Consider the following 25256-nt stretch of genomic DNA (forward strand, 5'->3'; position numbering starts at 1 on the left):
GTGGACACGGAGAGGATTGGTGTGACAGAAGAGGATGCTGGGGATAGGGTACGATGAAGGCAGATCATCGACTGTGATAACTCCTAAAGGGAGGAGCCGAAAGAAGAAAAGAGAGAAACAGGTTTTTGACTTTCTTCTTGGTGCTTTTAAGGTGTCCTTTTCATCCTGTGTTCACTAACACAATCTTGCCTTGAAGATATATTAGTGAGAAGATAAGATTTTACCTACATCTCAGCTGCAGGATTTTCTTGTCTGATTGAAGGGAAATGCCTGAGCTGGGGATGAGAGTGATGTATACTTTAGTTAAATGAAGAAGAAAGTGAGGAAGACAGGATTCTGCTATTAGGTGGAATGTGGTAACTGTGCAAGAGGAAAGGAGGGGGGCAGCGGCAGAGCGAGAGTAAGCCAGGCGGGAGGGGAGGGTGGGGGGCTAGGTTGCTGACTCGGAGCTCTGCTGCGGTGAGCTTTGAGCTAGCGACTCTCTGAGCTTTCTGGCTGCTCATGTGTCTGTACACTGCTGTGGTGCAGACCGTATCGTAGCCACGCTAGCCTCCCTCCAGCACTTTAACAGCTCAGTCAGTCAGCAGCTCCTGTGTATTTCAGCGGCAGCTAGGCTTTACAATCTTTAAGTGTCTCTGTCTCTAGCTGAGGATTTCCTGTCTGTGGAAGGATTTTCTTCTCTCTCTTTCTGACCAAAGCAGAGAGAGGAGGAGAAGGACAGATAGTAAGAGGAGAGGAAAACAGGAGAAGGAAGAGCGACAGTGGGCCGGGAGTGACCTTCGTGGTGTGGTGGCAAAGCAGAGGAGGAGGAACGGGACTAAGCGGAGGATCCATCAGGTGTGTGTCAGCACTTAAAGGGATGAGTAAGAGAGAGTCTGCTCTGTGTTTGAATTTGTATTCGGAGGCTGTGAGTGACTAAGTAGAGAGGATACCTTATATGAGTTAAATAGACTTTATTTCTTTGCAGCAGCATGTTATTTTCATACTGAAATTCAGTGCAAGTGTTCAAGTTAACTAAGAAGTACAAAGCTCAGGAGAGGAGTTGTAAGAGTAGTAGATAAGCATTAAGAGGGAGATATTCTTCTGTGACATGTTGTAGATGAATACATCCTTACAGAAGTCAGATATAGAGATGCTGATATGAGGAGAGCAGAGGAAATATAAATGGAGAATACTGGAGATGGATGGAACAGGAGAGAGAGGGAGATGTATGTTGTGCCAGCCATTGCTCAGCGAGGATGACAGACGTGTTTGTGTGTGTGTTTTTTCTCACTGGCTTGGACTTGGCTGGCAAGAAAAACGTCTGTATCAGAATATCCATCACTTTGGGCTGGGCGCTGCCTCAAGGTTGCAGGCTAGAGAAGTATGCTCTCACAGATATTTGGGAGCATCTGTGCGTCTTTTAATTAATGTAATTTAGTACTTCTGTACAGTAATATCATAGTATTAGTTATTTTTTGGGGTACTGATATGTAGGAGTGTTCATTATGAAAAGATTAAATGTATTAGAGTATTGTCTCACTACAGGACTTGTTGCCAGATAAAAAGGTACAAAGCTGAAAATATTTTGAGCCGATATCAGATTAGTTGAGCGGAGTGACTGTACCTCAGTCATAAGGTGCAATGCTGCATGATGGATAGCCAAGTGGTGGTGCTTTTTCTCTTTCTGGCTACACCTTCCTTTTATTCATTTTGTCATGTTTGCTCAGCGGCACCTGAGCAGTACAGGATCAGTGCTGCAGAGCCCATGTTGAGAAAACCTCTTCTCCAAGCTCATTTTTAAAAAGTTAAATCACTCATTTTGGACGTTTTTAGCACTAAATTTCTACATTGTACACTCAGCTAGGTGGGGATATCCAAGACAGAATATGCAAGTCATTCGATTGGCTTAGAGCCAGTCGAGTGTATTAGTAATTTCTTTTGTGTCTCTTTTGTGTGTGCATTTGTTTGTTCAACAGCCAAAGCCTGAACTTGAGGCCTAAGGGGACGTACTGTGGGTGCATGAGGGAGAATGAAAGGCTTGGTCTGCATGCCTTGAGGATGGTCTCATTCAGTATCTGTTATTTCGTTTCCTTTTTCCTTTTTGACAACCCATCATGTCTTTCTTAGGTAACATCTTGACTTTGACCTATTGAGAACTGGCTCAGACGGATCCGTGACTCAGCAGCCGGCACACACTTATCTACTTCCACATATACGTACGCTCTCCTGGGCTTTTGCTAGTCTTGAGGTTATTAAAATTCTGGCTTGCTCCTCTATTTCTATAGCTCAAAATTGGCACAGTGAAAATTGGCGCTGATGTAGAGTGGATATGAGTGGTAATATTACTTTGTGTGAAAAAAAAACAGAGGTCTATTGTGTTGTACTGGCAGCTGTAATATCACATTGTTTGTTGTGCTACATTTTTTGTGTACAAGTGTGTCTGAATGTGCGTACAGGTGCTGTGCAGCTCTCATAACTTTGTACCCTTCGTACAGCAGAACATCATTTGTTAAACCAAGAGAGGAAAAATGTAATTACATTCTCCTTACACGGTCTGCCAACAAAGAGACAGGCTTTTTATATCTTGGATTTTACAAATCTCTTTCAATCATCAAATGGGCCAAATGTACCTAAAACGGTATGCTTTTACTGTATTCATTTGGCATGCAGCATGGCTGTGGGAATGAGAAAGTTATGCGTACACAAATGTGTGTATGTTTGCAGAAGTGTGTTATCCATGTGAAGGCAAAGCTTTTCCTTGATAGGTCCTGACAGAGAATTCCATTTACCACGTAGGCGTTTGCTATATAGACTCTATGGATGAAGTTTGCTTTAAAGAACTGTAAATACACATGAAGGCGCATAAATAAGCAATATAAATGCACATTTTTTTATGGTATTTATGTGTATATATAGGTGACGGCTCTATGAATCCACATATTTATCAAATGTACTGTGTCCTTTTGTGTCCTTTATGTGTTAAGAACCTTGGTCGTGGTAAATGAGGGAAGGGTGAGATGAAAAAAAGAAAGCTTCTCTTCTTCCATCCCTCTCTCTGGTGCTGCTTTGGGCTATCATGGCTGTAATGAAGGCTCATTTATCTCCATCTCAGCACAGTCTCATCATTCACATAAGGCCTGCAGTAGCCCTGGATTGAGGATGAGTGTGTATTGCTTAAGGGATGGTCCTTTATGCATGTGTTGTCTGAGGATGGATGCTGGACGGGATGCAGAAACTGACCTGTTGATGTACCTGTTGAGTGGAATGAGTGAAATAGGTCAGATTTGATACGAAAGGGCAAACGTTTTCTGTGTTTGGTCAGCATTGTGAGGGCAAACGCTCAGCGTAGAATTGGATCAATGGACAAGGATTACATCCAGAGGTCAGGTTAAGTAAGCGTCCATTTGAGCTGTAGAGCCACCTCCTCATCCTGGAGCTGAGAGGCAACGAATGGAATAGGCAGATTGGGAGACAGACATACAGAGAAACAGTGGGACGTGTGTAGAGAGATAAAGGCTGAGTAATGTCATCATAGGCCCCATGTCCTCCAGGTCTGATTAAGAGCCTCTCTGAGCATTCCCAGACACTGTGCTGTGATAGGCCAAGGTCACTGCAAATCACTGCACAGTGCTGCAGATTGATGCTTAACTCCGTCAGGGAATGGCACAATCTAATTTGGCCAATGGGCTTCCTCCCTACTTCAGATGAAGAGGACGATTCTCCTCACCCTGGGGCCCTTTGAGGAAGTTTGCGTGTGAATGTCTGCTGGCTTGCAGCCTGTGTGGTTGAGTGATTGTACGTGTGTCTGGGTGCATTCATTCATTCTCTGCGCATTCTATTACTTCTCACCATGTGCAGATCTATATGGATGCATTTCGGTTTAAAAGTACTCCTGTCTATGTGTGTTTATGCCTCTCATACAGTATGTGTGCAACACCACACCTGTCAGCATGTGGTTAAGAAAGGCAAGCAAGTGATTGGCAGGCTATGATATTAGTTTGGGAATAATAAGACTGTGATAACTCAGCAGCGTTTCCCTCCAGAGAGTGACTCCCAGGTAATCACATTGACTCAACACAATCACTGTCTTGCATGGCAGTGCCCAGGACAGGACAAAGCTCTTTTTCATTTCCTCTTATGAATGTCATGGGTCCTGGTGTGCGTGAAGTGTGTTGGTGTGTGTATGGGAGTGATGCAGTTTAATAGCTTATGGTTATGAGTTTAGATTTCTTTTGGATGTATTTTGAAAACTGTAATGTCCCAAGGTAGGTGGCAAAGAGTTTACAGATATTGAAGTTGCATTTAAAAAAGCCTTAAAATAATGCTATACAGTGGTCCCTCGTTTATAGCGGGAGTCACGTTTTAAAAATAACCCCCAATAGGTGAAATCCGTGAAGTAGCCAGCTTTATTTTTTACAATTATTATAGATGTTTTAAGGCTGTAAAACCCCTCACTACATACTTTATACACTTTTCTCAGACAGGCATGAACATTTTCACACTTTTCTCTCTTGTTTAAACACCCTCAAAGTTCAAACCTTGGTAGAAAAATAAGTCCAGTATTATACAATGAAACAAAGATCAAACCCTGTTTTCAGGTCCAGAACATGGGAATAGAGCAGCTGAGAGAGTATTCAACATTAATGAATCAATGATATGGAAGTAGAGGAAGCAAAAAGAATGAGTTGAGTAAAGTATGACTTATCTGACTGTTTTGTTTCGCTTAATGCGCCTTATAATCCCAAAAATACAGTAACTTCTGCCTTTCTTTAGCATGTCCAGATGTCCAACTTTTTGAGAGATGGTTAGCATCTTCCTCTGCCCTTTTGGTGCTATCGCAGGTGCCTTTGATGCTGCAAAACGTTTCGTCGAAATTGTTGTGTTCGTTGGGGACAAAACATATAAACATGCAGTACAGCACTTCAGAAGCAGAATTTTGGCAATTGAAGATTTATGTAAATTTGACAAGCAGAACACATTCTGTACTGTACAGGAGACACAGCATGGAGGAGATTGATTGACAGTGGTCTACAGCCAATCATGACGCAGAACACAATGTGCTGTTAAAAGTATTTATTTTTGTGCATAATTGCACAAAGAAAATCTGCGAAACAGCGAGGCTGCAAAAGGTGAACCGCGTTATAGTGAAGGACCACTGTATATAGATGAAGTGTGGTCTCATTTTCCATATTTTGAGAGGTGCTGGTATTGGTACAAAAAAAGAATACTGCAAATTGTCCAGTTCCAGTCTGCGGCTGGTCCATTCTCTAAATGTAATGCAATAATTGTTTAACCTCGAGTGCTTTGTACATTTCTACTTGTGAGAACTGTTTATAAGTTTGAGAACTTTCTGCTCTGGACTCCTTGAGCCAGCATTGACTTTTAGAAAAGTACTATTGGAGCAGAACAAAACCTGTTAATAGAAAACAGAGGGTTGGCTTCCCTCCGAGACTGACGTTTAGAAATAATGTTGGTGCAGCAATAAATATGCACGCTAATTGTTTTTTTGTTGTTGTTGTTTTTTTAATTTTCAGACTGATCCAAAGGAGTGTGTAAGTGAAATGCATTGCAGTAGAAACGTAAACATCAATTATGGTGCTGGAATATGTTGTGTTAGTTGCGTCAGTGAACACATATACTGTCTTCTTTCTGGAGAGGAGATGATTACAGTATTGGCAGAGTATACTTCTCTTTATTATGGGAGAATTTTTCTCTTTACATAATAATTAATATAGGGATATTTTTAGTCATTATTTTCACTGTTAATTAACATTTTGATTATTTGTCTTCTTTTTACACAGGTAATTGTGATACGTTTCATTGAATTGCTCATTTTACCTACTGTCTAAAACAAAGCTTCATTGATAGATTACAAGCAGTAAATGTGTACTGTTAACTATTAACTATAACTCTCTCCCTCTCTTTTGAGTTTACACCATATACAAATGATGAAGGCTGCTCTCTTTTTTTTTTTGTCTTAATTACTGATATTTTTCACCAGCTAAACAAATATTGATTAATGTACAGGGTGGGCCATTTATATGGATACACCCTGAAAAAATGGGAATGGTTGGTGATATTAAAGTCCTGTTTGTGTCACATTAGTATATGTGAGGGGGCAAACTCCTCAAGATGGGTGGTGACCATGGTGGCCAATTAGAAGTCGGCCATCTTGGATACAACTTTTGTTTTTTCAATAGGAAGAGGGCCATGTGACACATCAAACTTATTGGTAATGTCACAAGAAAAACAATGGTGTGCTTGGCTTCAACGTAACTTTATTCTTTCATGAGTTATTTACAAGTTTCTGACCGCTTATAAAATGTGTTCAATGTGCTTCCCATTGTGTTGGATTGTCAATGCCACCCTCTTCTCCCACTCTTCACACACTGATAGCAACACCGCAGGAGAAATGCCAGCACAGGCATCCAGTATCCGTAGTTTCAGGTGCTGCACATCTCCTATCTTCACACCATAGACAATTGCCTTTAGATGACCACAAAGATAAAAGTCTAAGGGGGTCAGATTGGGAGACCTTGGGGGCCATTCAACTGGCCCACGACGACCAATCCACTTTCCAGGAAACTGTTAATCTAGGAATGCTCGGACCTGGCACCCATAATGTGGTGGTGCACCATCTTGCTGGAAAAACTCAGGGAACGTGCCAGCTTCAGTGCATACAGAGGGAAACACATCATCATGTAGCAATTTCAAATATCCAGTGGCCTTGAGGTTTCCATTAATGAAGAATGGACCCACTATCGTTGTACCCCATATACCACACCAAACCATCACTTTTGTTGTTCCAACAGTCTTGGAGGGATCGATCCAATGTGGGTTAGTGTCAGACCAATAGCGGTGGTTTTGTTTGTTAACTTCATCATTCACATAAAAGTTTGACTCATCACTGAATAAAATCTTCTGCGTGAACTGAGGGTCCTGTTCCAATTTTTGTTTTGCCCATTCTGCAAATTCTGTGCGCCGATCTGGGTCGTCCTCGTTGAGATGCTGCAGTAGTTAGAGTTTGTAAGGGTGCCATTTGTGAGTAGCTAATATCCGCCGAAGGGATGTTCGACTAATGCCACTCTCCAGTGACATGTGGCGAGTGCTACGCTGTGGGCTCTTGCTGAATGAAGCTAGGACAGCCACTGATGTTTCTTCATTAGTGACAGTTTTCTTGCGTCCACATTTTGGCAAATCCAACACTGAACCAGTTTCACGAAACTTAGCAAGCAGTTTGCTAACTGTAGCATGGGAGATGGGTGGTCTCATAGGGTGTCTTGCATTGAAATCTTCTGCAATGACCTGGTTACTGCGTTCACCAGATATCAACACGATTTCGATCCGCTCCTCACGTGTTAACCTCTTCGACATGTCAATCAATGGCTGTGAACAAAGAGAAACTTGTAAATAACTCATGATAGAATAAAGTTACGTTGAAACCAAGCACATCATTGTTTTTCTTGTGACATTACCAATAAGTTTGATGTGTCACATGGCCCTCTTCCTATTGAAAAAAACCAAAGTTGTATCCAAGATGGCCGACTTCTAATTGGCCACCATGGTCACCACCCATTTTGAGGAGTTTGCCCCCTCACATATACTAATGTGCCACAAACAGGACTTTAATATCACCAAACATTCCCATGTTATTTCGGTGTATCCATATAAATGGTCCACCCTGTAGATTCATTTTTTCAGTTAAGTCTATGAAATCGGAATCTGAACCCAAGATGATGCCTGTATGTTGTCAGTCCAAGCAGTGAACAATGATTGGTAAACAAATGGTACTCAATCCAAATATAGATTTCTTTTTTAAGGCACCAAACTCTTCTGGTTTGAGCTGGAACCAGTAAATTTCATCATTATTATATTCCTTGAATCATCAGTTGGTAGATTTTTTTTTTAGTGCAATCCCCACAAGCGCAAAGGTCAAGAGTAAGTTGTTTTTACCTGTTTATTGATCAGTGCTTATGCAAGATGATAAGTACGATGAGTGTGCACTTCTGAGTTCCTGTTTAAAAAAAAAAAAAAAAAAAAAAATTAAATGGAAGAAAAGTAGTGAGGAAAGGTTGTAAGACAAAGGGTATTCTATCAGGAGGTTTAACACAGGAGATACCTCAGTGGTGAAGAGAGAAAGTGGAGGGCGCAGTGGACCAGGGTAACTATATAGCTGAGCTGGCCGATCGATAATACACTCGCTGATCCATAACATATTAATAGGAGGGAATACATTATTACTGTTAAGAGATGTCAGGTGGACAGGGCAAGCGTGCACACACACCTGAATGCTAGGAAATTTGCAGCTGAGCTTGGGTGAGGGACACAACACCGCATCTGGGCACAAAGCCAAAGAAAAACACTCAATCGTCTCCTCCATTTTTTTTTTGTCCTCCCCCCGATGTACCTTCTCTGCCCATTTCATTCCCAGTCTTAATATCCTGATTGAAGTGGTCACCTTTGCCTGTTGTCGTTAATGAGCAGCAGGTGTCTGAGTGCAGCTCACTCGACCATGGCCCCAGGAACCAACTCAGAGTTGTGCGTCTTCTTTATCAGCCTGGAAAAAGGAAGAGACTGCAGTCCAAAGCAGTTTAATGGGTTTTCATTACTGCTTATAAGGAAGAGTAGAAATATAAGAGAGGAAGGTGCAGGGCAGCATTAGGTGTGTCATTCAAAATGTGACGGTCGGGTGGTTTTCACAGTGTTACTGCATTATCTTACTGTGTTTTCACCTTGTTTACTGAGCATTGTCGCATTAAATCCAGTATATGCTAGAGTTGCAGAGCTTTAGCTACATTTCAGATCCACACGAGAATAGACATCAGCAGTGTGCTTTTGCATGTATGAATGTGTGCGTATGTGTTTGCACAGTTATGTGTAGTCAGACTTGTTCTGTACTTTGCATTTCGTGCTGTCTGCGATGCCATGTTTGACAGCACCGTTCGGGCTGTGTGAGTTGTCCTTTGCAATTCAATGCAATGTAGTGCAGCAGATTGTGTGCTTTGAATACACAACTATAACCACTGGGTTTGACAGTGAAGGTGAAAAGACCAAATAGGTATGTTGGGAGTATAATGATCAGAATGTCTCCAAAATCCTTTCCTTTACGCCCTCTTATTTCTGCCCTAATGCTGAAAATAACACTGCAGTGTCTTACCATTCTCTGATATTTTTGCCAATACTGGAATGAACAGCCCTGTAGGTGTAATAGAGTCACAATTAACTACATATTCCATAAAAACAAAATATTTGTGAGAAATGTAGCTATAGACATGCACATATGTCCCTCTTAAATGATGAAACTCACTTCGCTGGTCACTGCTCTCTCCACATGACTATATGCAAAACAGTATATATGTAGTTACTAGAAACATTACTTAACTTTGTGGCTGTGTGATGAACAGAGCTTTAAATTTTCCATCCAATAACCTTATTTTACATACTTATTCTGAGTCATTATGTTATGTTGCTGAAAATACATTCGAGATTCTGCATATTCATAAGCAGATATCTGTTTACAGACTTTAGGTGCTATTAAATCATTGCCATCTGTAAATCATAAATGTGTCATACTGGGTCAGTAAAACCTACTGTGTTGGGGGTTTAAACATGCTATTTTTATGTTTACAGCTAAAAATAGCACAGGTTCATCACCATCTTTGGTCCCTTTGGGTTTTTCTTTTTCTAGTAAGTGTGCGAGGGTGAGGAGAGAGATGGAAAGTGTATGTTCGTGTCCAGCTTCAACTTTATATATTTATCTCTGAGCCACGGCTTAGCTTTAACTGGTACGGAAGGAAAAAAGATGGTGGACAGTTGGACAGTGAGGTGGATGAGGCAGAGCACATGCACAGGACTGATGCCAAGAGTCTGCCTCAAGGTTCATATCTCTGAAAAGCATAGATGTAGTAGGTCGAAATTCAATACAACAGTGCACGCATTGGAAGAATGATGTGAGTGTGTGTTAGAGGCAAACATAGTTTCACCGCTGATGTGAGAAAAGCAGATTGATGTACGTTCCTTTTCTCTTTTTTGTGTTGGTTCCTGTCTCTCCTCCTCCTCCTTCCCTCCCTCGCTGTCCCTTCCTCTCTTTCTGCGGTGTGAGCGTGGCGAGGCCAGATGAGTTGCTATGTCAGAGGGAATGCAGCAGTGAGGGAGGTGAAGCTTTATTTCTCTCTGAAAGGTGTATTTTTCTCTTGTCAACAGGCATGGCTGCATCCTTGACTCCCCCTCCCAATCTTCATCTTTTCCCTTATATTTCTTTCTTTCTGGCTTCGCTTCTCTCTCCCTCCCTCTCTCTCTCTCTTCCAGCCTCCTATCTGGAGCTGTACAGAGGACAGATTGAGGGTATTATTTTTCTGCGACTGAATTTTTCTGCCATGCAGTGATACTGAAGGTCCCACTCTGCTCCTGTGTCCAAGATAAATCAAAAACATTTTTCTACAGCTGCAATCAATGCCCTAGCCGCTTTTCAACCGCTTTGCCTTTTCCCCATCTCCGATACGTTTGCAGACATGTGCACACTCTTAAGACACACATCCACTCTCTTCTGTGTTTCTTCCTGAGGCGGTGGTTCTCTCTTGAACGCTGACATCAGATAGCCTCCCTGCAGCAGTCCACTCCTCTGGGAGGGATTTGCATCGTATTTGCATCTCATTACAGATTTAATAGAGCAAACTGTGCTCCTTCCTGAGTGAAAATGATGAGAGGGGAAGTAGAAAGGTGAAGATAGCTGGGGAGAGTCAGCCTACTGGTGACTGTCAGTGCCTCCGAGCAGATGTTACTGTATATCCCCTGTCTCACACCCAGCTGATGTAGCTCTGCAATTAACCATATCCTTAAAAAAATAAAGAAAATCGAATTATTTATTCTCTCACAAACACTTTCTCGTAAGCCAAAGACAATCTGGGATCAAAAGCTTTTAATAAAAGTCATTAAAAGTTAAAACCTCTGATGAATTATAATTGAAGCCAATGCAGATGTACTGAAAGCTGCTACTTGAAGCTGTATCCAGAGGTTTCCATGTTGTTCAGCAAATATATTTAGATAGATAGATAGTAGGGGTGCAACAATACTCGTATCGGTATTGAACCGTTCGATACAGTGCTTTCGGTTCGGTACGCATATGTATTGAACAATACAAAATTTTTAATTTATTTTATCAACTTTCTGACGATGCTGTCTGTGTTGAGAGCTCAGTGGATCTGCGTTCGACTACTCCGCCTAGGCTGCACTGTCGAGCGCTCGTTGCAACATAGCAAATGCCTCAACGCGAAATTGAACCTCCCCCACCCTCATTCAGATCTGGCGTTTGGAACTATTTTGGTTTTCATGTGAAGTATGACCCTGATGGTAAGCGCGTCATGGACAAAAGTAAAACAGTATGTTGGATGTGCCACGCAATGCTCAATTACATTGGTGGGAACTAGTGCGTTAGTGCAGTTAGCTTGTTAACGTGCTGACGCCGTCCAGCCCCACGCACGGGGCGATCCGCGGTAACTCGTTAACGGAGATTTGCCACATTATGGCGTTAATGTCATTTTACCCGACTTTACCCGAGTCATTTAGACAGCCGTTAGCACATGATTCTCCTTATGGGAACCTGATATGTTTAATATGCTGCTGAGAATATAGCCCAGAAGAAGCGTATAGTATAGCTTTTATTTTGGAAAGAGCCATTTCTCTGTAATAAACTCTGTTTTCCAAAGATGAGTGATTTCTTGATCAGATAGATTTTTTTAAATTTTTTTTATTATTATGTTGTTTCAGCAACATTACATTTAAAAACTGTACTTTTGAGTTAAAATATATATTTATAATTTTAATAAATGACAAATTAAAAAGGCATGAATATTTTTTTGTATCGAAAAAATATCGAACCGTGTGTACTTTGTGTTTCGTTGTTTTGGTGAATAAAGTTCTAAAATGAATGCATTAATATGAGGACAGTAAAGTGCATGCTTTAAAATTCACAATTCAGAAGCCAATGTGAGGTGTCACAGTGGTTTCATCCCTCTTTAAATATAGGTTTGTACCTGTAATTAACCTATATTTCATGGTACCTGTGAAAATGTGAATATTCTTGGTTGGGAATATGTGTCTATACAACAGTACACCGCAGTAGGTTGTCGGTATCATTATTAAACCACATGTACTTTAAACACTTGATTTTTCACACAAAATAAGAGAAAACTTGTCGTGTAAAGATTCTGCTTGAAGTCCCTGTGCTTGTTTGCTTCATAAAGTTGGAGAAATTGATGAATGAAGCAACATCACCTGGTTGACAGACTGAGACTACTCAAATGACAAGCAGTGTGAATAGACAATGAGGCTCGTGCACTGTAAATATTCTGAAGTGAAACGGATGAGGATGGAGTAGAGAGCACGGGGGGATTTATTGGAAAGAGTAAAATTGTTAAACAGCAGACAGTTTGACTAAAGCAGGAAAAGCACAGGTAGAATTATTGAATTACATTGATTGGTGCATTCCTTTTAGCTGAGGTAGTTTCAGGAGTAGATAAAGCCGATAAACTTGTGGGAAATATATCTGCACTTGTGTACATTTGTGTTGCATATAGGAAGAAATCTAAAATGTCAACAGCAACTTTTATTTTAATTACAAATTCAACAAGAATAATGCTTAATGCGAGGTTGCATTAGATTAGGAGCATGGCCTTGTACGATATCAGGAGCTGTACTGTATTGATCTCTGTAGAGAATGTCCTTGCACCATACTTAGACACTTCAGTGGGAAAGCTGTTTCCTGACAAAGGAGCAAGAAGGGAGGATTAAAAAGAAGAAGGCTTTTCTACACACTAATTGTAGTTCTTAGTATTTGGTTTTCTACTTCACAAAAACATTTTCACATGCAGTTAATAAGGCAGAAAATATGATTTGTTTATGTAAATTCCTATCAGTCAGCGTGTGACAATCCTGAGATAAACCCTGCCGCATCACTCAGACTTTTTTTAATTACCTTATTGTGCTGTCTTTCCTCAGCAGCAGACTCCTGGAAGGAAGAGGCTTTTTCAATTAGGAATTCCTCCCCATCTGAGCTCCAGTTCCTGCCACACGCTTTCTTATTGTGTGTGTGCAAATTATTTGGTAACCTTTCTAATTTCACACTTGTTAGGTTTCCATGTAAAAGGCAACATTTTAGAAAGAAGCCCTCAGGATGGGTGAATGTCATTAGTAATTGTGTGTGTGTGTGTGTGTGTCTGTGTGTGTAAGTGTGGGCGATCATAGTATGCAGATTAGTGAAGTGAGTAAAATCAGGGGCAGGCTTGAGTTTTCCAACCACCTTTTCACAAACACATTTGGAAACACAGATGGAGATGCACAGAAAGCATGCCCATGCCGTTGCTTGCATTCCTGCAAAGAAATGAGGTGATCAGCTGTTTGCTGTTGATCTCAGACCTCCGCAGACATAATCTGCTGTGTGTGCTTCATGATGATGATTGTGCTCTCTTTCTGTCTGTTCCTCTCTCTCTCTAATTTATGTGTTGTTGTTGGAGCCGGTGCTGATAGGCCCAGAGATGGCATTTAGCTAAAGAGCAGAGAGGCTGTTAGCTTCTCCATTCATCTAATCAATCTCACTAATGAAACCACTGTCCTCTCCACAGCCTCTCTCTTCTCTCATCCTGCCCTCTACCCTCTCATCATTGCCTCACCTTGTGCTTTTATGCTTTTTACTTTCTAACTTTTACATTCTGATGGCACTCTGGTACCCATTATTGTTTTGTTTCCTTCCTTACCTCCTTCCATCCTCACTTCCTTTGTTCAGCTGTCCTAGATTTACCAACAGTGGAATCATTCCCAGTGAGGCAGCTTTTTCTGGTGTTTGCTTCCTCCATTTCAGCAAACCCTTGTCTCCTCCTCCCTCCCCCAGCAGAGTAGATAGATGGTGGATTGACCCAGTTAGGGTGAGAATGAAAGGAGGAGGGTATATGTGCCAAGGTGTATAGATCTGTGTACTTTACTATGGCGTGTGTGTTCTCCCACATGTGCACACAGCAGTCCACATGCCTACAGGACCAGATTAACTTGTTAGGAGGTGGCTCTGGGTGAAAATTGATTGGTGTCCCCTATTGTGTTAATTTCATAAAATGACACTTTAATTAGGTATGTGTACTATGTACACTCAGGGCCCTTAAAAAGAGAAAGGCATAAAATTACCAACACTGCATGGGCCACTTGAATTGATGTAATTGACTGGTAATTTTTGTGCAGTTATTTAAATTACCCAAAGCTAATAAACATCAAGTAAATTTGGGTCTTTTGGAGCCCTTGGTGGTCTGGGGCCTATGGATTGCTGCCCACTTTGCCTGGTTGATGGTGTTTCATTATTTCTCTTCTGGTGTACTTACTATAGATCCATGTAATGATGCCCAGTGAGATCATTTTGCATTTGAATGTAGTGGATGAGGTAAAGGCAAAAACACCACAGTATAATATGTTAACGGAGTCTAGATCACATCTCAAACAATTAGCTGAGTAACTGATTAGTTGAACCATTGTGTGCGTGCGCACTGCCCTCTTTCCACTCCCTGCAGGCATAGTGGCTGTGCCAGCAGTTTGCTACTGTTACGGTGTGTGGAGACAGACCGTGCGGAGGTGTGTGTTGTGGGTCCAGGTGCGAACACAGGTGAGGAGACGGGAGTGTACTTAAACTGAAAACGAGCCTTTATTTGGGCTGATACAGAGGGGAGTAGACAAAACGTAACAGGGACAGAGACCGTAACTAACCAGAAAGCTAAACTGGAAAAACACTAACATGACTGACAGGAATAACTATGATCACTGTGAACAGAATGCTGTGCAGATGCATGAAAAACAACATAAACCAAATGGCTAACAAGAACTGCACAGAATCCTGAAAAACACTTAAGTTGACCAGAGGGGAGGTACACAGACGACACGAATACCCACAGGGATGATCAGGGGAAAGTGGAAACACATGAAGAAGAACAGCTGACACACGTGAACCTAATGACAGGACAGGGGCAGTGAAACTAAATACAATGAACAAAGAACACCAGACTCTTCCAAAAATAAAACAAGAAACATGGAGACATAGACATGACACGAACTTGACAACAAGGACCACGCAGACATGAAACACGACAGGTAGACAATACGGGGGGAGATGACAGAAACAACTAAAAAACAAAGGACTAAACTGCAACCTAGAAATTAACTAGATGAGCTAAACTAGAACACAAATGAATACAAAAGATACATAAAAAAACTCAAACACGACCCAGTACCGTGACAGCTGCAGCTTTCACTGTGACAAGACATGGCTGAAAATCGAAGAGCCTTGTGAATGAGGCAGACAAATGAAGTGAAATATAGAATTATGTCGTTTGCAGAGCTGACGGTGAGGACAATCCATGGACATTACAAAGCCTGTCTGTAAGAATGGAGACACAAACAGCTACACTCACCAGCCACTTTATTAGGTACACCTGTTCAGTTGCTCGTTAGCACAAGTATCTAATAAACCAATCATATCTGATATGATAGCGCCTTAATGCATCTAGTTGAATTAGACGAACAATTCAGATCAAAATTGGGAAGATGGATGATTTATTTGAATGTGGCCTGGTTGGTTGTGTCAGATGGGCTGGTCTGAGTGTTTCAGAAACTAGTAATCTGCTGGGATCATCCCTCACAACCATCTCTAGGGTTTGCATAGAATTGTCACAAAAAGACAAAAATATCCAGTGTGCTGTAATTTGCTGGGAAAAATGCTGTGTCAGTGGAAGACGTCAGAGGACAATGGCCAAGTGTTAAAACCAAGGTAAGCACAAGTGCATCTCTGAGTGCACAACTCACTGAAAACTGAGTTGTGCACTCATCTCAAACTGGTTTGAGGTCACTTTACTTAAATAACTTCCACAATCACCAGATTGTATTCAGTTAGGTCCAGATAAAAATTCAGACTAAAAATAAATAAATTTAACAAACCTCCTTTGGGATGTGGTGGAATACGAGAGGGCTGAATATGTGATGCTGTCATGTCAATGCAGACCACATTCTTTGAGAAATCTTTCCAGCACCTTGTTGAAACTGTGCTACAAGGACTTAAGACAGTTCTGAAAGCACAGGGGCTCCAACCCAGTATTAGCAAGATATAGCAAAGAAAGTGACTGATGAGTGTATAAAGTAATATTTACATTATCCCTTTAAAGACAAATCAATTGTGTATTAGAGTTATTGAGACAGTGTGGTGTTCAGAGTAGTGTTTGCAATGCAATGCAACGCTTAATGTTATGTTATTGTTTTATAGTGTGACACTCTGACTATTGGAGAGCAAATTTAAAGCATTAGTTGACTGGAAAATATTTGTTTTTAGCCTTGGACTGTGTAGGGCCTTCAGGTCTTCAGGTTAAGATATTCTGATGTCAGTGTACTGCAAAAATTAAAGAAAGCAAGGCTAAGGTTAGGAGCTGGAAGCAACATTGAATGCTATTGCAAAGCAACAGTGACCTTTTCTGGAGTAAGGTATTCCTCATAATTTTTCTTTGAAAGTTATAAAATGCCTCTTTGTTAGAGAAGAAGACATTGCCCTTGGGCTTCCTGTTTCTTTTCCGCCCCAGTGAAATCTGTTTTTCGGTCTGTATATGTATGTGACTACATGCGTATATATTACTGCTTATATGTGTGAGTACTTAGCCTTGGGGTATTCACATGTGCTGGACAGAGACCCTACAGAGAGCCTTTGTGCAGAAGTCTTCCCTGCAGCAAGGTTGCCTTTTCCCTCTCTCCCCTCCCTTTCTCCATTTATCCCCTGCTCTTCTCCTCCTTCCACCACTGTTTGTCAGTCCATATCTGTGAAACATCCATTCATAGTATTCATTTGAGCGACTCACTCTCACACAGATACACACACTTAATTATATATTCTGTTTTCTGGATTGTTACCGGAACCATAACTGCTGCTTGTCAGATCCTAACCTTCACCAGACCTTAACCTAAACGTTCTTTTACACTGACCAAGCCCAAGTCTTATATATTTAATAATTTACATTATAGTAAAGAAAGCGCATACGACATGAATTAATATTTTGAAGGTATGTCAGTGGTTATAAGTTCAAAGTGGAGTGCACACCGGTGATAGCGAATGCACATATACATGCGCCTTTATGCTTGGACGCGTGTGACTGTGACTTTGTGTATGTCACCTGGGTAATGGCAATGATTGTAATGTATAGATATGCTGACTTTTATTAGAGGTCGAAATATATCCTTCACAGTGAATTGCACAGACACACACTCATGTTCACACACAAAAACACGCAACCTTATACATTTAAAAGCTGAAAACCTTTCACTATTTTGTATATATTGTATCCGTGTTACATACTGTTTATAAGACTATAGAAGACACAAAACATTATTCATTTTGAATAGCACAATCACACAGATGCACAAAGGGACATTTTGTCCTTGTAATGCTTTGATGTACATCCAACCACTGCATTTTCAGGCACTCTGCATGTGTCAGTGTGTGTGCATGTATGTGTGTGTGTGTGTGTGTAAACTGCAGGACAGCGATACCGTAATTCCCCTGCTGTCCCACTGTGAACAGAGGAGCCACGCTGCCACAGTTTTACCTTTTCAGTCTTTAATACATGTGTAGTTTTCACACTCTCACTCACATGCCAGTGTAAAGACACACACACTTCAGCTGGATGCACATCAATCATAGCTCCAGGCTCACCTGTCGTTGTCTTTTTTGTGTTTTATACAAACATTCTTCTCGTGGTCCACAGAGTAAAGACCCCAATCAGGATTTACATTCACAGCATTGCACCTTTTTGCTCCCATCCACTTGGGAGGAAAAAAAACACAACCCTTGGCGAAAAGCATAGCTTACAATGGTTTTCATTTTTGCAATTATGGCAAAAAAGGAAGCGATGAAATAGAGAAACAAAAATGAGTTCTTTGTGGAGAAGTTAAACTGATTTGTGAATGTGATGAAGGAGGAAAAGAACAGACGAGAAAGACGTAAAGAGCAGGAATGCGAAATTAGGACAATCATGGCAGAAGGAGGGACAGGTGAGGTGTGTGTGTGTGTGTGTGTGTGTGTGTGTGTGTGTTTGAGAGAGAGAGATGAGCCTGCATAAACAAGCACAGTGCTGAATGCTGATCAGGGACAATAAAACCTCCATTAAAGATTTATTCTGGAGAGACAGAAGTAGGGAGGGCCAGATGATAGAGAGAGGAAGACGTAAGGTAGAAAGCAGGGACGAGTGAGAGAGAGAGCACTCAGGTTTGTGTCACAGAGTGGATTATACCAAAGACACCTCTCTCCACCCATCACTGCGAGACACACACGTGCACACATACACACATATAGGTGCTCAGACTCTGTGCATTTTAATAGCCCTGTCACCTCCAGCTATAATACCAGACAATAGCTTTTTGAACAGACACTCGTCTTCAGAAGTGTCTTTCGTGCTTCCTGACAGGCTCAAGCAAGAGCTAACTGGCTAGATAACCACAATTATAGATCCCATCTGTGTAGTCGCAGAGCTACAGCAAACCTTAGCACAACAAGCCCGAGGCCACTCTGTCAAAATGTCACCTGGACCAGGCTGCACTCCAGGCGAGACACCCGGGCACTTTTTAGTTAATATCTACAATAGGATTGTGGGGAGACGGGGAGGAGAAATGAAATGACATGGAGAAAATGTAACCTAATTCACCCCCCCCCCCCCCCCTTCTCCAATGAAGTGTGCTGTCAGCTTTATCTCAGTGCTCCAATCCCATACCCCCCTCCCCTACAAGCCCCTTCTTTCATCCACTTTGAGATGATTGAGATTCAGAGTTGATGCTGATGACATTTGAGCAGGTACTTTACTGTTCCACTCACTAGTGACTGACTGGTCGACTTACAGTGGGGGTGAAATGCCAAATGTATGGAAAGAGGGGGGAGGAAGACAAGCTTGATGGGAAGAAGATGGATTTGGAAATAGAGAATGTGACTTAGAAGAGAAGAGGACAGAGATAGGGGGACAAAGAAGGATATTGGGGGGGTAGATGAGCTTGACGAAAGCATAATCGATGGAGAGAAAACGGGAGTTGAGAATGTATGTAAATGGAAAATTTTGAGGGGGAAGAAAGAGAAGAAATCACTATGACTAGACATGAGGAGGAATGAAATGGTGTGGGAGATATGAGAAGGATTAAAGGGCACAAAAAGGCCAGTTGGAATAGTAGAGGGCAGAGAGTGGGCTATTTACTCTAAAATCAACTTGAACTCAGAGGCGTGCATTTTAATAAAGAGGAGCAACAGAATCAATAGGAAGATCTCCATGTAGGCGTCGAGGATTGGTGTGTTCTCGTGTGTGCATGCACGAGCGTGCCTGACAATGTGATTATCAGTGTGTTTGAGAACACTGTGACAAGGATAATTATGTTTGATTAGTAAAGACCCCAGTGAGGGTTTGCATTATCAGGCACTGTGCTCCTTTGGTATTTTTCTAAGCCTCGATGGTGAGCTGCACCACCCCTGTGTGTTTTTCTAATAGCCCAGTCTTATTACTTTTCTGTTGGACTTGTTAAAGTAGACGTTCTACATTGTAATGAGAGTATTTCAGTTTTTGTTTGTGCATCATAGAGGAGGTTTTCACACCAACCTCCTTAAATTATACCAGAACTTAACATGAAATAAAAAAGCAGAGTTGAGGCTGTACTGATTTGAAGTTGTCAGCACTGATAATTGTTGTCCTGCACTTATTAAGACAAGAGACTATTTTTGTAACATGGAGCATAAAACTATGATGATGCTTGGGGAAAAGAATAGCTTGGTGGGGGGAGTTTAAAATGGCAAAATACCTCAGCATTTTCCTTCTTTGTTTTTTACTTTCTGATCACGCTCCTTTTTCTCAGTCTTTGTGTGGGCCTGTTTGTTTCTTCCTAAGCATTTCTATCTGTGTTTGGAAGGTTTTGCAGGTAATTAACAATGTGATCCCCATCTAGTGTGATTACGTCTGAAGTCGAGCCAGTGCCTGCTATCCAAATGAGCCTCTTGATGGCAGCCAACACCTCCAGCCGTGTGCATGTGTTTGTTGGTGAATGTGAGTGTATAATAGATCAACTGTCCTCATGACACAAATGAGACCCTGGCCCATTTTCACTTCTCGTTTAGAGAGTTTAGAAATGTCTCACTTACTGTCACAGACACACATACTTTCACACATACACAAATGTCCAGGTTTTCATGCTTAATTTACAGATTGAGGTTCTTTAATATGTTCTTTAATTTATACATACACACATACTTCGACTTAGAGCTTTTTATTATCATTGTGCAGTTTTTTGCACAGCGAAATTGGGTAGCTGAACCACAAAGGTGCTAAAGTAAGAAGAAGAGAAACCAATATACAACGAAGGCGGAAAATAAATAAATAATTAAATAAATAGAACAAAATAAAAAACAGTGTATATGTATACATATGTGAGTGGAACTATATACATGGTGTATGTGTAGGAAACATTGAAACAGACTGGGACCAAAATAATTGCACATGAGCCAAAAATATTGCACAGAACATGGAAAGACTGAGATATTGCACATAGATGATCAACAGCAGTGTCAGGGTGGATGTGTTGGGGAAGTCTTTACACACCCTTAGTTTGCATTAAGAGTTCTGACAGCCCACGAGAAGAAGCTGTTCTGCATACACGTGCACACACACACTCTAACACCCATATAAACACTGAGTTGCACATTAATTATTTTAGGTGGTCTGAGTAGTCATCAGTCATCTAGTGTAGCCCCAACCTCTCCATAAATGGAAATCTAATGTCTGATGGCGCATACTGCACACATGGTACGCACAGACAACTAAACTAAACTAAAAGCTCACATAACACACAGAAATGCTTATATGCTTGTAAATTAGCATGAGTAAGTGTCTTTCAGTTGCCATCTGTAAGTTGGGAGAATCACAATCCCTTATGATCTTTCACCAAATGACTGTGGCTTAGCAGCTGTTTTCGTGCCACTCTGTGTATATTTTGTTTTTATATAACCCCAGCTCATCACAGTGATTATCTGCAGAAAACGAATTCAGCATTTCTTGATAAAATTATATTATATACTGTATATTTCCTAATTTAAGCTTCCAGTCTAGATTGTGTTTGCCTGAAGTAAATTCACTTGCTGTTATATAAAATTAAATTAGGTGCTGACCCAGTTTGAGTAGCTTTTTCAAGCAAATTATTATTTTTTTTTAAAACTTGCATACTAAATGCAATTTAGAACCATGCCCATTAACTGCATTGGGCAACCAGCAATTAAGCTTTAAGGAAGAATTTACAGCAAAATTAAATTTACATATTATTTCCCATGGCATGTACCGCTGTTTGTCCACCTGTTTCAGTTTGAAGCACTTTCCTTTTACATTAAAAAAAAATCAATCTTGTTGAGAACATGGAAACTCCACACTGAGATGCCCCAGCAAGTGCTGGATTCGATCCCCGGACCTCCTTGCTGTGAGGTGACAGTGCCAACCACAGCACCGCTTTGACGTCCATTTGTAAAGCCAATATCTCCATACCAGGCTATAGCAAACGAATCTAGATAGATGAATAGCATTACCTACCAGTAGAAGAAATATGTAAATTAAATCCTTCAGTGAACTGTCCCTTTAAGGCAAGGTAAAGCTGGATTAGAGACTTTGAGTTACTTAGGAAACACTGCGCTGAGATTGTCACCCCATGAGGCTGGAGCTGTCCGTGGTGCTGAATCACTCAGGCTGTACTATACTTGTGTGCTGCATTATTCTGAATACTGCAGGTTATTTGGTGGTAATGGATAATATTCACAGATGTGTTGATACAGTGTAAAACCAGTTTTGTTTTTCTATATTTTCGGCTCAGTAGATCATCTGTTGTATATCTTCTGTGTGACTTTGAACTACCACCTTCCAAAGTTACCCCCTGCTGGCAGACTTCATGTCAGACTTTGGCTTTCACACAAATATATATTTCAGTCCTGCTGAGAACGTTCCTAACTTGCTCGCACGTATCCTATATGTCTACTATAACCTACTTTCTTTCTTGTCTGTACTGTTTCCTGAATGCACATATTTCATCCTATGGCCTTTGTTCCACTTTCTTTTCATTTCTTTCATTACTTCTCTCTCTCTCCTTGGGGTTACTATAAGTGTCTCGAAGAAGTGATTTCATTATTGCCGACTACTTTTAACCAAGGTTTAATGAAAAGATGAGGACATTAGTATGTCCCCTAGCCCCTTGCTTGAACATCCACTCTCTTTTCCTCTCCCCTCTCTAATTCTGTTGATGGGGTGGGGCAGATGAATGTGTCGCCCTCACTCCAGCTTGCCAATAGCAGCCTGTGAACTGTTCGAGCTTATGACTTATTGTATGTGTGGGTCTTATCTTAGTTATTAGTTTATCTCCATGACTATCTGGGGTTTCATAGCTCTACTGCCTTTCGCTATCAACCCTCCACATATTAATCCATTTACTCCCTGTTCACCAGCTTTATCTTACTGAAGCCCACAGATAGTCTAAAGGCCATAGATAAGTCTGACATGCTCGTCTCCTTTCACACTAATTGAATTGACATCAGTTGCGCTGCATCACAATCAGACTCAACCCCTTGTGATATTTGACTTTTTTTGCTGTTGTTTTTTTTAATTTCACTACCAGTCAGCCAGTGGTTCTGTATGCAGATTGCACTGCTTACTTCAACCATGATTGACAGAGAGAGTAAATTGTGCTTGTATTTGTGTGACACACTGAGTGGTGCTGATGTGTAGTGGGCGAGCCCTCCTGAGCAGGGAAATCGGCTTATTTCCAACAGCCTCTAAAAGCACCTCAGAGGTGCGTTAATGAAACAGCATGAAAGGGGGATGAACATTACTCTAATCCTAATTTTTGTCTGCTGCTGCCCTCCACCCTCACCCAGCCTCCCCCATCCTGCTAGTTTCTTTGTGTCTCTCATTTCCTCTTTGACTTGGTCAGTAATCAAGCTCATACGAGCAACATTTTTCTAGAAATACACATTTTTACTGTCTAGTGGACCAGTGGTTTGGAAATGTTAATGAGTTATTCTCCACACAGCTTTTGCTGGATGTCTGTAGTAAGCTGTGATTCTGGCTGCGTGCCCCGGTATTGTGACCAGGGTATTAGACAGTATTTGGAGACATTATACTCTGGCATTTTTTTGTACAGCCTGGAGGTATACTCAGATATATTTTTGCCTGGTGTCAGCCATAAAACCGATACCATCTCTGCCCTGTTGCTTCTCACCCTTTACTGGAATTTTACCCATTTATAAACAGGCAGAAAAATTGGTGTACTGTCGATAAGCAAATACATAAATAACAGAAATGGTGTATGTGTGAGAGAAGGGGGAGAGGTTATTTTGCCTCTCTTTTTTCTCTCAGACATTTACTATTTCTGATGAAGATGAAGCTGTGGGGGTTGAGCCATGGTGTTGCTTTGTGAGCTTTGGGGTAGGCTTAAATTTAATGGCTGGACTGGGGCTAAATGAGCTGAATTAATAGGGTCTGCTCTGAACACTTACATGCCTGCTAAACATACATTTGTGTGCATGCGTGTGGGTGTATGTGTGTGTCATTATTAATTGGGTCATCTTTCAACCATTTCATGCCCTCTAAGCCTAGAGTGTATGTGGGTTTGTAGGCTACAATATTTAATGTATTATTTCAGAAATATGTTTCTACTTTATTTACAGCATTGTTGTTTTTTAATTGATATTTTTGTTATTACTTTTAACATCCCGACACTTTGATGTTAGTGTTCTGAATTAATTTGTAAAGTATTTTCTTTTTGTCTCCCCCTGTGCACTCTTTACTTATCAGAGTTTTTGCAGACAGAAGCAGAATATCAATCATGGCTTTCACATATGTACCCCCCTGGTGATAGTGTGTGTGCGCACCAAGCTAAATGTTGGCTTAGAATTAAAGGGTCATTCCCTAGTGTATTCACTGAATCACTCGGGTGCAGGATCACTACAAGCAGATTCTGCTCCACATCCCCCAACTGCATCCTTCCTTCCCTTGTTCCTCTCTCTGCTCCAGCTCATTAACCCCCAAGTTTTTCCATCTACAGAGTCTTTCCTTCTCCACAAATGGGTATCAGCTTCCATCTCTCATCTGTCATCAATAATTCTTCTTCCCTTCCCCCTGCTCTGGATTGGAATGGTTCAGTCTGCGGCAACCTCAGCAGGGGTCTGACTCCCCACAAATAAGGCCAGCCATTTTGACATGAAAGGATACAGCTTCGGAAGAACAAAGATTTGTGTGCCTGAGTGTGCATACATGCATGTGTGTGTGTATATACACGTGTACATGTGATTTATACACTTGTGCACATTTGTTTTTCTGCTTGCTTGTTTTTCACAGGTCCTTTGAATAGTGTGTATATAAGGTGGAAATCCACGAGGATCTTTAGTACTGAACTTTTCTCTTGTTTGGCTTAGCTTGACCACTTTAGGAATCTTACATGTATTTGTATGCGACTGGGAGGAAAACACAGACGGGAAGATGAAACGGTTTTGCCACAGAACTCTGGCTCTTTTGTCTCTGTCTCCTAATATCTGAGCTTCTGTCTCTTTCGCCTATGTTGCCTCTAGGGTTAGGATTGGGCAGGATGTTTGCAGACAGATTATCCAGACAGTGAGAGGACCGTGTTCGAAGGGTCATCCAGACTGTCTTGTTCTATCCACAGGCAAAACACAAACAGAACAGCCATGACTCACTTTGCCTCACTGTAGGAAAACCTCATGATAATAATTGAACTCAGGCCACCATCCGGCATCTCACAGCACAGGAAACTGCAAAGAATACCACTGATAGGTTGTGGGTAGTTCACACATATACACATATGGATGTATACCGCGTGTTGTGCAGGATATCGCACAAGTGTTTCCTCAGCAATATATTATCTGATTAGGCAGAATTAATGAGACCCAGGAGAATGATAAAACTCTTTTGCATCCTTCCCGTTAGTCATGCCACTATCCCATCCCTCTGCCTCTTTTGCCTCATCCTATAGCTCCCTGCACCCCAGATTTTTTTCTTTTTCTGTCTTCTTCCCTTCTTCCTATTTGCCACTCATTACCTTCTGCTCATGTCTTTTGGTACTTTTGTTTGGTTAAGAAAGAAAGGTTTTTGTATAGTTTTTTCTGTAACTCCTAAATTGACTGCCTTACTTTTTTAATCAGACAGTAGTGTTAGCACAGCACTTCAGAAAATGTCAAACAGACGTTG

At 41.2% G+C, this 25256-nt stretch overlaps 1 protein-coding gene across 1 annotated transcript in view; it reads left to right on the forward strand.

Annotated features, from left to right (window-relative positions):
• Positions 1-453: 453 nt before the first annotated feature.
• dab1a (DAB adaptor protein 1a) overlaps positions 454-25256 on the forward strand; it is a 230866-nt gene continuing 206063 nt past the window's right edge. The window contains exon 1 of the mRNA XM_085447205.1: positions 454-837. The gene's annotated coding sequence lies outside the window, so the exon portion shown is untranslated. The remainder of the gene's footprint in view (positions 838-25256) is intronic.

Source organism: Copadichromis virginalis, linkage group LG23, assembly GCF_057382275.1.
Source record: "Copadichromis virginalis isolate Kocher_CV1m ecotype Utaka linkage group LG23, C_Virginalis_male_GT1.1, whole genome shotgun sequence".
NCBI lineage: Eukaryota > Metazoa > Chordata > Actinopteri > Cichliformes > Cichlidae > Copadichromis > Copadichromis virginalis.